Genomic DNA, 15,614 nt, shown 5'->3' with positions numbered 1-15,614 from the left:
GGGAAAGGACTGGTGACTTGAATGTTCCTCTAAACTATCTTTAGCGGTTGATAGTAGCCTTTTACATAACAAGCTACACTTCTACTCTGATTTCTGTATGAGGGAAGGATCTGAGTTTCCAAGATTAGAGCTAACTCCAACTTTAAATTTGCAGAGATTTTGCAGTCTGATTGGGGAGGTATGGGAGAGGCTGCAGAGGTAAAGCTGTGGTAAATCAGAGTAGCTACAGGCTGTCTTTGCTTTACACTAATTAGTAGCTGGCGTGTCCCTAGAAATCAGGAATGAAAAAAGGGGAGGGGAGAAAATGCTGTGATAATCCCTCTCATGAACTTTCTGGAACCACTTGGCAAGTGCAGCAACCAAAACTTAAGTAGCAGCTGCCAAGTCTGGAGACTAAGGCTTAGGTGGTACTAATTGGGTATGGGGGTAGCCTTGTTAAAGCCCAGGGGTCTGTCAGAATGTCAGTTTCTGTGCTTGCTGGTGGTGTTATGCTGTTTGAGGGCCTTCAGGCTTCTTATCTGCAGTACAGCCAAGCAAGGTCATTACCTGTGATGTTGTTTTTTTGTAATGTGTATACTGTTTTGTAAACTGAGAACTGATAAATATTTTTATATTTACTTTCAAAGGAAACAGGGTTGAGAGATTGCAATTTAAAGTGAAGAGCAAGCTAATGAAAATTAATTTCTGTAGTACATAATTTATGTTGTGCAAGTATATTGACCATTAAACAGTTGAACACCTAATCACTGCTGGCTTGATTGGGGTGGAAATTAAGTCATGAAGAGATCTACCTTGGATTGGCAGCTGCCTGAAATCTCTCTTGAGAGATTCTTCTTGGATGTTCAAAGTATGTATATTAATAATGAAATCTCTCTTGAGAGATTCTTCTTGGAAGTTCAAAGTATATATATTAATCTGTAATGAGCTCAGTCAGCCACTTTGTGCTTTTTAATTACCAAAAGGGTGACTGTCCCTTTGGGGACTGAGCATGAGGTAGACCTAGCAGAACCCTCTGAGCTGTTACCATGTTCCTTATGTTTTTTGTCATTAGTGTCACTAAGTCACCTTGGGGTTTTTGTTTTCTTTTTTTTTTTTTCTCTCGCTGTTACCATGTTCCTTATGTTTTTTGTCGTTAGTGTCACTAAGTCACTTTTTTTTTTTTTTTTTTTTTTTTCTCTGAGGTAAGAGGTATTTCTCATAAGGTAGGACAGCGGAGCTGATCTTCTGGCTGCAGTGCACATTGCTTGTTGGATTTCCATTATTAATACACAGAATTCTTATGGACTTCTGCTGAGATGTGCTTTCAGAAGACGACATTCCTACTTGTTATAGTTCAATCTCTGCCTGTGAAAGCACGGTGCAACCTAGTGGTGGGAGGATTAAATGGTGTGATTTCACTCTTGCCATAAAGGTTCCAGCCCTCTGTCCAAGAGGATAGCAAAACACTTGTATAAGTACTTGTGAAGATGGTAGACTCGTTGTGGCTTGGATTATAAACTAATAAATTGTTTATTACTTAAGTTTCAGAAGCCAATCAACATCATATTTGAAATCTCAATTTATATCAGCCTTCAGCTGCATTAAAACAGTAGTTATAATAAAATCTGAAGTAGCATGGTTTCTGCTGTAAGGGAGGGCTTTTTCCATTAACATTCACATTATTCTGTGGTGGTTTTTGTTTGTTTGTATTTTGTTCTTTATTCTGTCCTAAGCACCAGCAGTTAGGGCTTAAGAAAGTGTTCCGTTGCTGAGAGATAGTATAGACATCTAAGGGAAAGATAGATTCTTTATCTGGTCGGTCATTCCTACATGCTTTATATTTTACTTGCAGATTCTGAGTTGGAAAGGAGTTTTTTTGAATGACAGATTGGTAAGGTTCACTATCTTTCTTTGCAGTGGTGGCTGTTGTTTTGTGATGGAATAATCTGTGTGTATTTTGACCTGTTTTCTGTCAGTACAGTGTCCCTGGGAACAGCTTGTGCTGTAGGGTCTTCTGCGGTGTACAGCTTAATCTCTTGCTTTCATTTCACTGAAGTATATGAGCTTTGGCAGGGGTAGCTGGGTGAAAGTTAGTGCTTGTATTTTACTGGAGATCTGCTTAAGTGATCTAATGGCTCCTTCTGGCAAAATCTCAGAAATTATAATGGCAGAAGTAGAGGGAGGAAGGAGGGATCAAAGGTGGGTGGTAATGCAAGACTCATATGAAGAGGAAGCTGTGTGTGTTCTGACTCTTTAGAGCAGAAGCTGTAACAGCCCTGGAATGGAAGTAAGTTTAGAAAAACTGAGCAAAATAAAAACATGGTGAAAGAGTCAGTGTTCTGACTGGATCTTGTTCTCTAGCTGCTCATCACTGCTAAAAGGTAGGTGAGTATTAACTTTTCTCAGAAATTTCTATGTATTACTTGCTTTTGTCAGGACACCACTTCAGAATCCTACAATAAATTTTCCTTTCCACTAGCATATTGGCAACCTAAATAAGCAATAAAATTTGTCTTGATTGTGTGAAAAAAGTAGGATAATCTCTGTTACCAGGAAGAAAACAGGTCTAGAGGATTCAGTGACTTGCCTCAGTTGTGAGAGAAGTCTTCAGAAAACTTTGCTGAAGCCTTATTTGCAGGACCCCAGGTTACTTCTCTTTAGCAGCAGTCAGTGCCTTCTCATGAGACTGTCTGTTATATTCAGTCTGCAGTCAAATGGCCTTCTTGCTTTCCTACTATTTACTTTCACCCAACCCGCTTCTTTCCTAACCTTCTTGCAGATCTAGTGTTGGTACAGCAGCTAATTCGAGAGGTTAGCTGGTGGTACTCGTTCGCAGATGTATTAATCTCGTTGGAGTCTCAGAATCATTTGACTGTCTTTTCTCAAACATCTGTGTCTCTATTAGCCTAACCAGAGCTGAGCACACCGCTGCAGATGAACCTGCTGTATTTACCTGGTGTTGGAATAACTTCCTCTAATTTTGTACTTCTATGTATTCTCAAGGTTGGTTTGCCAGGATCTTGTTTCTCCTGTTAAGCATAGTAGCAAAGAGTACTTGAGATTTCTCCCTAGCATTGTTTCTGACTCTGTGTGACCAGTAATGATTTCTTTCCTTGTTTCATGGGGGTGTTTTAATCTGATGACACATTACCACCATAGCCTTTTTTCACTTTCTTTTTAACCCTGTGTGTTCCTAGTCTTTCTACTCATTTTCAGTACGCTATTCCCTTCTTTCTTGTTCCTTTTGCTTTCTTTGTGGTGCATTCAGTGATTTCTTTCATCCTGTGCCCAGAAAAAAAACCAAACTGTGTTTCAAGGATTATGCCCAAAGATACTTAAAAAAAAAAAAAAAAAAAAAAGCTTGCTGATTCAGACATTGAAAAAAATGCCAGAGGAAGGCCAACATTATTTTCCTCTTCTCAGATTTTCATGAGCTCTTATCTTGTGGCTTGTCTGCATGTCTCTGCTGGGAGAGGCACAGCTGTGTCACTTGAAGTCAAGGCCTGTCTGGATCCAAGTGATTCTGAAAGTTGACCAGAGTACCATGGCACAGCGCCTGCCCCCTTGGCACAGGTCTCTAGTCATATTTTTTTATGTAAATTGTCGATTTAAGCACTAATGCAACCAATTGTTTGAGCACACAAGACCTAATTGTTTGCTTTAGCTTCTGTTCTGCTTTACTAAGACAATGCCCAGGTAACTTAAGCTTACGCGGTCTTTCCTTATTGCTAAATTTTTTCTTGAACTTTCACTAGACATCTGCTTAAAGAACACTCTCTGTACTGTTGGGGTGTAGAATGAGCTACAAAGCAAAGATTATTTTTAAATTATTCAATTAGATACGTAGTGTTGTTTGCTTGCTTCTTAGCTGGTGTGCTGGACTTTGTGGTTTGTAAGAGCTGTTGTGGGGGAGTTTGGAGTTGCTTTCTCATCTCTTTTAATTTCTTATTTGCATTCACAACAGGCTGCCTGTTTTAGTAGTCTTCTATATTTCTCCCTAGTGGACTACATTTCCTGTTTTCTTTGTTAACAGCACCATATATAATTGCTTTACCATTCTTGCTTTCTTCCTGAATGATTTGGGAACTATTTTGGAGCTTTTATCCAGATATGTATCCCTCCCCCAAGTGTGTTGGCTTTCCCCGTTCCCAAGTTAGTCCTGAACAAGACTGGTTTGAAATCCACATATGCACTTTCACATATTTCCATTTTCTTTGCCCGCATTTCTGTTCCATTTCTCTGAAGTCTTGGCAGCACTATTGCAGTGTGCCTTTACTGACTGCACAGCAATGTGAAACACACAGGTATCTGAGGGAAGTGGCTTGATGCTGTTACTTCAGGTGTTCTTAAACTGGTAGTCCTGATTATTGACAGAGACCACATCTAGATATGTGGTATGTGGTCTTTGTGGGTTTTGATTGGGTTATTGGTTTTTTGGTTTGGGTTGTTTTGGGGTTTTGGATGGGTTTTTTGCCAAAAGTTGCATCCAACATAATGTTTCATAAAGTAAATCACTGAATAAATTTGTAACTCCTGTCATCAGGGCCCTAAATGCCTGAGGTGCTTCCTGCTTCATATTCACAGGGCTGAGGTTGCACTTAATTAAAATCCTGTCATTTCAGCATGAATTATTTTGAGCTGTATTTTATTCACATGCTTTTTCTCATTCAAGGTTCTCTGGTATGCATCAAACACTTGCACATTAGTCCTACAGTCTGCTCTAGCAGCTTAACTTAGATTAGTTTCTTATGCTTCTTAGTTTGTGAAACAGCTCTGGTTTGAGTTTTAGCTTCTGTGTTTTCCACACTTTCTCCTCTTTCAATTTTTTTCCCCCTAGAAATTGTCCAGAATATAATGTTTGGCCCTAAATGCAGATCACAGATCCTAAATAGGAAACTCTGTATGTGGTCAGGGGATTTAAATGTAGCAAGGTTATTATCACTTATTTAAATAGCTTTTTATAATTTCCATCCCATTTTTTCAATGCCTTATTCCATCTTAATATTCCTAATGGTGATTTCTACCAATGCAGATGAGAGCAACACCAAGTAAATATGGAAGAAAAGTCACTTTGGGGAATACAGGTGTATTGTCCCTGGAAAGAGTACTGAGAGATATGGATTTGTAAGTCTTCCCATTTTGTCATCTTGGGCAAGAGCAGGCTGTATGGGATTTCTTCAGACAGTGTGCAAGCTACTGCATGATTAATGCTATACTGGGATGGTTCTGCCAGAATTCATAAACTATGCACGGTAGAGCTATTTGTGGGTATCCTTAGGCAGTTTTTAAAATAAAAGGCACCAAAGGAAGTCCCCATGTGGCATAAGGCATAAACACTTCAGAGGCATCAGAGGGCATCTGTGAATATATGATATGGTGGCAAAATAATTCTGGTGTTTAAAGTGTTGTTTCCATTTTGCTTACCTTCCTCATGCTTTGTTCTCAGGTGTAATGAAATTCCTAAAGAACAACTATAAGCTTGTTACAGTGCTTCATATTTTCCTGGGTATATATGGCTGTTTAACCAGCTCACAACCAGTGGTTTAACAGTGCATATTGTGCACTAACCCCTCAGTGTGTTTATAACGAAGGTAAGCTACAGAAAGCCAAGGTATTTATCACTCCAGAAAAGGTGTTGTGTACATACAGAAATGTTGATGTATGTGTGCCCTATAAGCCAACCACTGTAACTGATCTTTCTAAATCAGAGAAATTAAAAACCTGTTTTGCATGCAGCTTTTGGAGCATTTTATTTAATATTTTAATTTACAGATGGAAATGGGAAGTAGGTGGAGGAGGTCTTGAGTATTCAGGTTCACTTGCTGAGCTGATGAGAGAACTTAGTTCTCCAGTCTCAGCCCAGTGCAGTTTCTGGCAGGTCACATTCTACCTCCAGGATCTGTGCTTCATTATCATGTTGTTGTAAAGCATGCGTTTTGCTTGTTTGAGGGCTCTATTTTTCCAAAGGCCTGAATATCTAAGGTTTTTCAGTGACTTGGTGAATGGTATTAGGCAGTTGCACTGCTGAAGTCAGCTTACATAAGATGTGACTCAAAACCTTTTCAGTCTTATAAATGACTCCTTTTGATTTCAGTGTGCTTCAGAATATGCTGTGATTTGTTGAGGAGCCTGGGCACTCAACAATATAAGGCGCTGCTCAGTGTACTAGCCCTGGTCCTACCAAATATTCTCTAGAAGTACCATGGATTGCATAGTTTTACTCTTGAAGTTTTGTGGATTTCTATGAATTTTGATTTATTAGTTGTTTGAGTTTTTTTTTGTTTTGGCTTGTTTTTGTCAGAATTATGACCAGAGTGCCTGTCTTGCAGACTTTATAATTACAGTTTTAGATTCCTTTTATAAATCCGACCCTTGTTTTTACAGTTTGATAAGTTTTCTTAAGAACTACTTGGATCATGTTCTTGAGTTTTACTGAGCACGTTGCTTTGTCAGAGCAGAAGCAATGACTTTCCTCTCTTCACAGAGTGCAGCTTTGCATGAAACCAGACCTGTTCTACCCTAGCATGGTCTTGGAGCAGTAAAATAGTCTCTATAGTGTTAGGTGGGGGACAGCCTGGCTTCCTGGAGCAGCTGTATGCTGCTTTCCTCAGAGCAGCAGAGCTCTCCAAGCCAGCCCCCTCCATGAATCAAATTGCACAGTGTTTGTGCTTCAAATACTTCCCTAACCTATATACCAGACTAAAGCTTCCTGTTCTAATATTGATTTAAGACTTAAGTATCAGTGGCTTATTTTTCTACATTATAATTCTTTTTCCTACTTAACAGTCTTCTGGGATATGCAGAGGGCTGAAGTCAGACCTTCCTGGCAGTCAGGGAGGAGGTGGGGAAGGCATGTGCAGGACACTGATGAAAAGCAGCAGAGCTTGAATTACAGTGCAACACAGAGTATTTTGGTTCAGCAATCAAATTGGGTACTGTATGGCTTGCCAAAATAGAAGAAACACAGCTCTTGTTCTCTTGCAAGCTCACTCCTGTATTTGTTAGCTTACCTTAAAGCTTCATCTTGTTTATAAGCGCTGACCCAGACTTCTCATTAACTGTTCCCTAAACACTAGAAAAGGAAAGTAGGAGATACTTCCTGCTTCATGTAGCTCTCTGGTTGACAGCTGGGCCTCTTAGAGAAAAGAGAAAATAGCCAGTGGTGATAAAAACTCACCACATTCACTTCCATGAGTAGAGACTACTGCTGTAGCATGTGCGCGTCTCCTCAGGATCCTAATGTGTCAGTGCAATGCTCCTGAGTGCTGCACACTGCAAACAATTGTGGGCAAAGAGAGGTTTACTCCTTCCCCCCCAGCACCCCTCTGCTGCTACTTCTTTGCTGTTTTTAATTAAAAAGAACCAAACCTGCCCTAGACTGGGTTCCCAAAGGAGCACAGACTGCTCATAAGTCATTGGGTTCTTTGGTCAGGTATCAGCCTGGTCCAGCAGTCATGAGCTTTGTGGAAGTGTGAGGAATCATTTATCTTCTGTCTCTGCATGTGATGAGCCCTGCAATGCTGGATTGCAGGATGGTGCCTCTTTCAGCAGCAGCTCTCCCTTGTGGAGCAGGTCTCTGCAGCTGAACCAGGGCTCGGGCAACCCACCATCCACAAATGAATGTTGTTACACCAGACTATCATCTGCAAAGTTGCTGACATCCTGGTATTGCATACTAATCTTCCCCCTTAGATTTTTGTTGTCATTATTTTGATCCAATATTGCTGACCACAAGCTGTCAAAACCAAAGGTAATTGCTTAATATTTGTGAAACTTATTTGTGAAACAAACCCTGAGACCTGACTGCTTTTGGTTTGTTTTACTCTGGCTTTCTGAGCTTGTACGCTCATTAAAGGCATCTTTTTTTGAAGCTTTTTCTCTGTGACATTGCAGGGTAGGAATGTTTGTATTTCAGTGCCACTGAGACTGTCCCCAGTTCACATGTTTGTAGGAAATGGGGATTTAGGATCCGTGTGACACATGATAACAATCACAGGAGTCAATAACAGAGCCCTTATGTTTGCAGGTGGAGATGATAGACAAGCATGAACTAGTTGACCAGGCCTCCCTGTGGAAACAAAAAAGGGCTTTAGATCTGTTCTTCTGTCTTAGCATTTGAGATTCTTTTTTTCCTTTTCATAAGTGGCATATACTGTACTTTAAGGAGGAGGTGACAGTGTTGTCCAAACTGAACTTTGTATGTCAAAGCCATCTAAACACAATTCTACCAGCTGCTATCTCCTGATGCTTAAACTTTTCCACCTTTTCTGGTTAAGGGAGATTTTAAAGTACTATAAGAAGTTTACCCTATTTAGGAAGGGAAAGTATCTCTGATTCTCCCAACCCAGGAGAATTTGAATGCACTGGGAATACTGACAGTCTCAGTATTCCCATTCAATATGTATTTTGTATATATATAGAGCACTATTAACAAAACTCCCCACTGCTTACTGAAACTACATATTCCAAAGGACCAGAATTTGTAATAGTCCCTTGGGTATAAGCAAGATCAGCACTTGACCATTACTTTCTCTGGTGGGAAGCTCAGAGGGCAAGAGGATGTTCTTGTATGGCAAACTGTTGGTCAAAATGTTTGCTATATGTACAAATGAAAACAAGGATGCCTTTGTATTTAAATTACCCAGTTTGTATTCCCCTATCAAAAATATTACAGAGAATTTTTGTTATTAGAGAATTTACTACTCACTAGACAAAAAAGTAGGCTATGCAGTGAAACTGGATCCCTTTTTTTCAGTGAGCAGAAAATCCCCTTGACCAATTTATTCCTGCCCTAGAATAAAATCTGTATGGTTCACATCTACTGCTGTGTGCATATACAATTAAACACACCTATGGAACGTTAGGGGAATTAACAAGGATTCTGAAGTAATATAGGGAATTGTTAAGAATAAATTCCTAATCCTCAGCCTGCCTGTTGCCTGGAATTTGTTATGACTTCTAGAAGTTCGACTGAAAGAGGCAGGCCCAAAACTGAAAATTGGTTTATTTTTGGATAGCTTAAAGTAACTGGGATCAAATTGTTAAGAATGTCATTATTGGTTAACATAACTGTTAGAAGATCTGGAAGGGGGTTGTCCTGGTGACCATAAGGCTGTGCTCCTGTCTGCCTGGGTAAGTAAATATCCTGATGTGGAGGTCCATGCGTCACTGTTTTAGTTACAATTGAACTTCCAGTTGGTAAATCTGTTTGGTGACTCTCTGCAAAAGCTATCTTACTGCCTTATCGTTATTCCTTTAAAAAAAAACAAACTCCTTTTTTATTTTTTTTTTTCTACAAAACGGACACATTTTTTTCTGGATGCTAATTTTAGCATTATCCATTGAAGATGTTTATGAGAAGGATGTTTGCAGAGAAACAGTGTATGGAAATGTTGGTCTGAAGCTATCAGTCTGTTGTAGTCCTGGGCTTTGAGATGCAAACTTTCCAGCTATGCAAGACCCAGACTCTCTTCTCCCCTCTACCAGCTGGGCCACCAGCTTATATAGTTTGTAATAACAGGGTTCATAACAGGTGTGGTGTGTCTCTCCACCCTGAAGTGTTTGTATTTTGGGTAGTGAGGCAGCAGAGGAAAGGAATGGCACAACAGTGTTTTAGAGAAACTGGCTTGGGTTGGGGAACCTTTCCTGGAAAATAAATGAAGCACGGGATGGAAACTGCTTCAAAATGCTGCAAGGAACAATGCAGCACCTGTTGAGGCAGACATTTTTGCATGATTCCCCCAAATTGCTTCCTGTGATTAGACTATATTGGCTCATGCTGAAGAAAGAGAATCTTGAAAGACAGTTTTGGAAAGTTTTTTTGTTTCTGTGTAGAAAGCATGTGTTTTTTCCTTAGCATTGCAGTTACATGCTGTGAGTCTGCATGCACTAACTTGAATCGACTTTATGCTCCCTGGTGGGAGTGTTTATCCACTCCCTGTTTTCTTCCAGGGAAATGAATTGCCTTTCTAGTAGATGTTGTTCCTGGAGCTGGAAGTATTAGGGAAAAGGAGTTTGTAGGTGGGCTCTCTGGTAGTCCCTGAAGCTGCAAAATACCTTTGTGCCACATGGCTAAAAGATTCTACTTGCGTTCTTACTCAGGAGGGAAAAGGGGAGTTTTACTGGGACAAGACGAGGAGCTCTCACAAGGGTGAAGAAAATATCACAATGTAAAATACCTCTAAAATAACAAGACCTGGCAGTGAGACCCTGAGGTATCTGTCCTTTTTAATGCCATGATTAATTGCACAGAATTATGATGTAAAGCTGAAGTCTATCCTTCTGCCAAGGTTTTTGCCTAAACTAATGCTTTTGATGTTCCCAGTACAAGTTATTGCTATTAATGCTGTACAGTCACCCATCACTTAAAAGACTGAGGAGTGCGATTATCTAGTTATAGATGTGTACAATGACACTAACATTATGAACTGTCCAATGCTAAGTTGTTTTGTTCATTTGCTTGCTTACATTATGAGCTCATTATGGGCAGAAGGTACCAATACTGTATTTGACTTCAAATTTCAAAAAATATTGAACTCTGGGTGAATGGATGTGCACATGACTTTTTCATTATTTTGCATTAAAATTCATGTGGTTTTGATTTAGACCAAAGTAAGCTTTGCTGTACCTTAGAGATAACTTTGGCCTTGTATATTTATGGAATTAGCCTGTTCTGCTGATGCTAGGAAAAAGTATGCAAGCACTGAAATAGTTTAACAAAAAATAGGTAACATAGTTTGCTGTTTTGATAACCACCTTTTTTTTTTTTTTTCCTGATGCAGTGGAGAATCATCTTATGAACTTCTGATGTTTGATCACAGTGTCAAAAGCATTGTGGGGTGAGTAGAGCAGATAACTTTTTTGTAGTATTTTCTCACTTATCAGCATACACTTGTATGTAGGAAAAATGTAACTGATAATATTTTAAAGTTAAACTCTTTGTGTGCATATCTCTGCCAATCAGTATGTGAAAATTAAGAACCTGGTTTATGGTTAGAGGAGAGTAACTTGTTTCATTGTTCCCTTCCTGCACCAGCCACTTTGAAGTTCTTTATGTTGCTTCCGTTAGGCAGTTGTAGATACCCAGAAAACAGAAACATTGTCATTTGCTTTATTGAGTGACCAGTCACAGATGACAGATAATTGTTAGTGATCTTGTTACCATGAACAAATGGTTTTGTACATGAACAATAGTGGTGATAATGCATTTATGGAAAATGTATTTAATTCAGAGACACTTGATAAGTGAAAAAAACATGCAGAAATGGGGGGTGTTTATTTTGTTCGAAGTGACTTGTTACAGGTACAGACGTTTATAAATGGCTACAAACTAATACTTCTGTTCTTAAAAATTTGATAAGGATAATCTTACTTTGATCTTGGAAATTTTTGCAATCGCTAAACTGATAGGGATTATTTCACCCTTCTGTGTGAATAATATTGGAAATAATTTCATAAAGCAATGCAACTGTTTAGAAAAGGAAATGCTGTGTAATCGTAGAAATCATAGGCAAAATTTAAGCTGGCAGACAGTTCTTAATGCAGGTTCAAATGTGGCAAGGGCACTGTGTCCTTCTTGCCTGCTATTTGCTGAAAGAATAATTCCTGGAATCCTTGATTACAGTCAGAAACATGAACTTCTTATCTTAAAGCCAACATGTGTCAGTGTGATACCTTTAACATTATGTTTTGGGATTAGATCTGAAGACTCACCTTAATAAAAAGGTTTCATGCACTTTCTTTCCCCTTATATTTCCTTATAGTAACGTATTGTAAATAAACTTTTAAAAATCAAATACTAGAGAGGAGAGTAGGCTTGAATGATGACCAAGTCTTTTCCTTTCTCTGGCTTTATGTGGAAGAAATACATCTATTGCTCTGGATTTGTATACCTGACAAGAGTGTATAAATGTTTTCTAGGAATCTTCGTAATTTCATGTTACACACTAGTCCTGCCATATTCTTAAAACCTCATAAGCACAGAAAATAATATGTACTTCCACCACTCTCTGAATGTTAGTAAGGATTATGGTGGGCTGGTGCATTTCCATCAGAAGCCAAGGACTGGTTCCAGAGGCAGGCTCTGAGAGGAGGCTCAATGTGTTGCCAGCAAGTTCGGAGCACATGGTGCCTCTTTAAAATCCCTTCTCAGAGAAGAATGATACCTAAAATAGACTCCTTTTCTGTAACACCATATGTAAGCTATTATCCATCAAAACTTTTCCAAACTCATTGTTCAGCGTTCTATAAAGGGAACCTTCTTAAGCAGCAGGGAGCCCCCACCTCATGAAACGCAGAGCAAATGTGCTCAAAACAAGGAGGGAGTCCTCCAATTTAAGACCCAGAGAAGGGATTAGAAGTACAAGCAAACAAGTTTCTTACAAAATAAACACAATCATGTCTCTGTGTGCCTCTTTCATCACATGATTTTATATTTTTAGATTATATTCTGAAGAAGAGGGCTCTCCTGGTTATTTTTTGCTGTGTTTTATAAGAAGCTAGACAGTGGCTTATTATTGAAGGCATAGTTAATGCTAGTAATTTAGCATCGACATTTTCCTGTTTCTTTAAGTGCAAAGCAAGCTCTTCCTTTTGCCTGTTCAACGTGAAAGCATACAGTTTATGAAGCTCTGATTCCCTTGGCTTACACCACTTGTTTGTGCAGTGTAAGCAGCAGTTAGGAAGCTAGGCTGTCTGTTGGCAGTACCTTGTGGCCACCACCATCCAGACTCTGAAGAGCAGTTCTGGCTTAGTAAGTGGTTCTGGGCATGGGGCAGAGCTGGTAATGGCAGCTCTGCAGCTGGCTGCATCATGAGGAGTTTGGGACCTTCAAAGGGATCTTCAAGCCTCTGTAACTATTGCTGCTGCATTTTTAATTCATGGTTGTGGTAATAGTGTTTATTTCTGCCTTAGAGGTTGGCTGCAGAGGAAGCAATTTTAAAGGCATCAAGTGGATTAGAACAGTTTCTCACGCTGTATTGCGTAACCATCACTTACCTCTTCTTGGCAAGACTTGCAGTGCAAACATAGTATTACCCTCTTTGGTGAAACAGTAGCTGAGATGCTAGATCTAGACTTAGGGGGGAAAAAAACCAAGTGTTTTGGACCAGCATTCCTTCTTTCTGCTTTCAATCCTGTCTTTTTTTTTGGAGGTACATAAATCTCTGATACATTAAGTTGGTGTCCTTTAAAAGCCATGTTGCTGCAAACAGGTAGCATGTCCTTATGTGATCTGCTGTGCCAGAACTGGGCAGAGCTCACACAAGGTAAGCCTTTTGAAGTTACCAGAACCGGTCTGTTTGGGAAGGCTGTTTCCTGAAAGGGTGCTCTGATCATGTCTTCAAGTTTTCTAGGATTCTAGATAAACACTAGGATTTGGAGTTATGTTGCATTTAATTTTGTGGATTATTTACTTTTTTTTTTTTTGCCAAGGACACTGGGGATTTTAGGGACCTTCTCTCAACAGTGTGGATTGCCTGACACACGTTTATTCTTCAGTATGATCTTTGTCCATGTTGCATCCTGTGAAAATCAATAAAGAACAACAGAAAGGGTTTCTCTGCACCAAATAGTATGTGTTCAGATTCTGCAGGGCTGGATCACACTGGAAAATACAGTGTGGCTCTTTGGCACATTCTTGGGACAGGGACATGTGTAAATACTTGGTTGAGCTTTTAGCTGTGAGACCTGAAATTGGACATTACACAGTACTTGATTACTGAATGAAACTGATATTTGCTTAGCAAATTTTTCAGATGTGCTCAAACAGGGTAGATGCCTAAAATCAATTTTTTTCCCACCTAACTTTAAGTACCAAACCTAGCTAGGTGCTCTTGGAAATCTCAGTAGATATCTAAACTGCTTTGTATGTTTAAGTCCGTGGCCTTTGGGTAGAGGCAGTAGGGACTTGTGCTTCTGTATTCAAAGATCCTGGGCTTCATCTTGAAATGATGTTGTCTGGGACTTCATTGTGTAGCTCCTATGAAATGGCTAACGGCTTAAGACCTCTTTTCTTTTTTTGTAAAAAGTTTATATGTTGAGAACTGATATGCTAGTTCTCAGTACTTTGATATTGTGTTTGGTTGATCCACTGAGTGAAGGTGTTAGTTTTATCAGTTTGGTTTTGTAAATATTGCATTAGCTTTAAAACACATTTTCTGTAACTGCTCAGCAAGCAGTGCCTTTGAGACTGGTCTGATTTATTAAGTGATCTGAGCATATCAAATAGCTTAATTCTTTCAGTTCTTGATAGGTGGTGACTGAGATTTAGTTTTGTGCCAATGATTAGCCAGGAAATAAGCCAAACCTAAGAAGAGGGGGAGAGAGGCTTGAGAGGCTCTGTCCGAAATAGCATACTAAAGAGCTTCTGGATGAATTCTGCTGTACTTCCAGTGCAATGTCCTGTGGCATGCTAACAACTGAATCCACTGCGGCTGGGAACAGCATTTTAAAAATTAAATTCTGAGGCTTTCAGGTTCACATCAACGAGTGATTGATTTAATCATGACTGCATAATAGTGAACTGAGAACTGAATAAAGTTCCACACTCTGCTTGTGGAATTTGATCAGCTGCAAATGAAAAAGTAATTTCACTGTTGTGAAGAATCATACTTTAAGGCTGCTACTCCACCCCTCACATGAATAACATGTCATTACTTTTTGGAAATGGTGAATAACCAAAATAACAAATTTGGTCAGTGGAGAGAGTCCACTTCCAGAAAGCTAAAACGGGAAAATAGTTAGAAGCAAGGAAGTTCTTTAATACATTACTTTGGACAACAGCCCAGTTAAAAAAAGTTGGATGAGATTAACAAATCAGAATGTTGCATTTTTCCACTGAGCTGAATCCCTGCAAAGAAGAGCAGTGGTGGCTTGGGAGTACCTGTTTTCTCTCAAACCCTGATAGTCTTTTGAAAACTCCAGGGCATGCTTTATTTTATTGCAGATTTTATTAAGTCCCTGCAGGATTTTACTAAATTAGTAATCTCCCCTATAGGGAATTTTTTCCCTTCTGATCTCTGTTACAAGCAGTTAAACAGAACAGGGGTTAGTAATGGGAGCTCAAGACTGATGGTGGAGCACATTATGGAGGTGAGCTGGAAGTAGGAAAGTGTAAGCATTCTGAATACGGTTCTGACCATGCTGTTTGTAGTACCTGTACTCTAGACATCGCTACAATAATGCTAACAGGAGTTAGTTCCAGATCTTTAGCAGGTGTCCAACTTGAGAATAAATGTTGCTTGGCTGATACTTCCCTGGTATCGCCTTCTTTTCACTGTTTGCTGCACCTTGACAATAGTACAAGAGTGGATCTGTCTTCTTTAGATATGTTTGTGCACCTTCATGGAAGCACAGATGTTTGGGTCATGGTATGAATAGGTTGGGTGTAATTGGGATACTTGTTTAATGTGCACCAAAGAGCAGTTCAAAAATCAAACTGTCCTTTTTTTTTTTGTCTTCCAATGCTGTCCTCATTGGAGTTGTCAGACGAAAGTATCTACTTAGATGAATCTTGATAGACTGCACAGCACGCAAAAATAGACAAGGATGGGTAGCTATAGTAGTAGAAGTCATAGATTCAGACTAACCAGTTTCAGACAAAGCTAATATCCCAGCTTTGGGATGTCAACACATGT

This window comes from Pterocles gutturalis, unplaced genomic scaffold (assembly GCF_000699245.1).
Source record: "Pterocles gutturalis isolate BGI_N339 unplaced genomic scaffold, ASM69924v1 scaffold19757, whole genome shotgun sequence".
Taxonomy (NCBI): Eukaryota; Metazoa; Chordata; class Aves; order Pterocliformes; family Pteroclidae; genus Pterocles; species Pterocles gutturalis.
The sequence above is the reverse complement of the archived record's forward strand: the minus strand, read 5'-3'. Positions refer to the sequence as shown.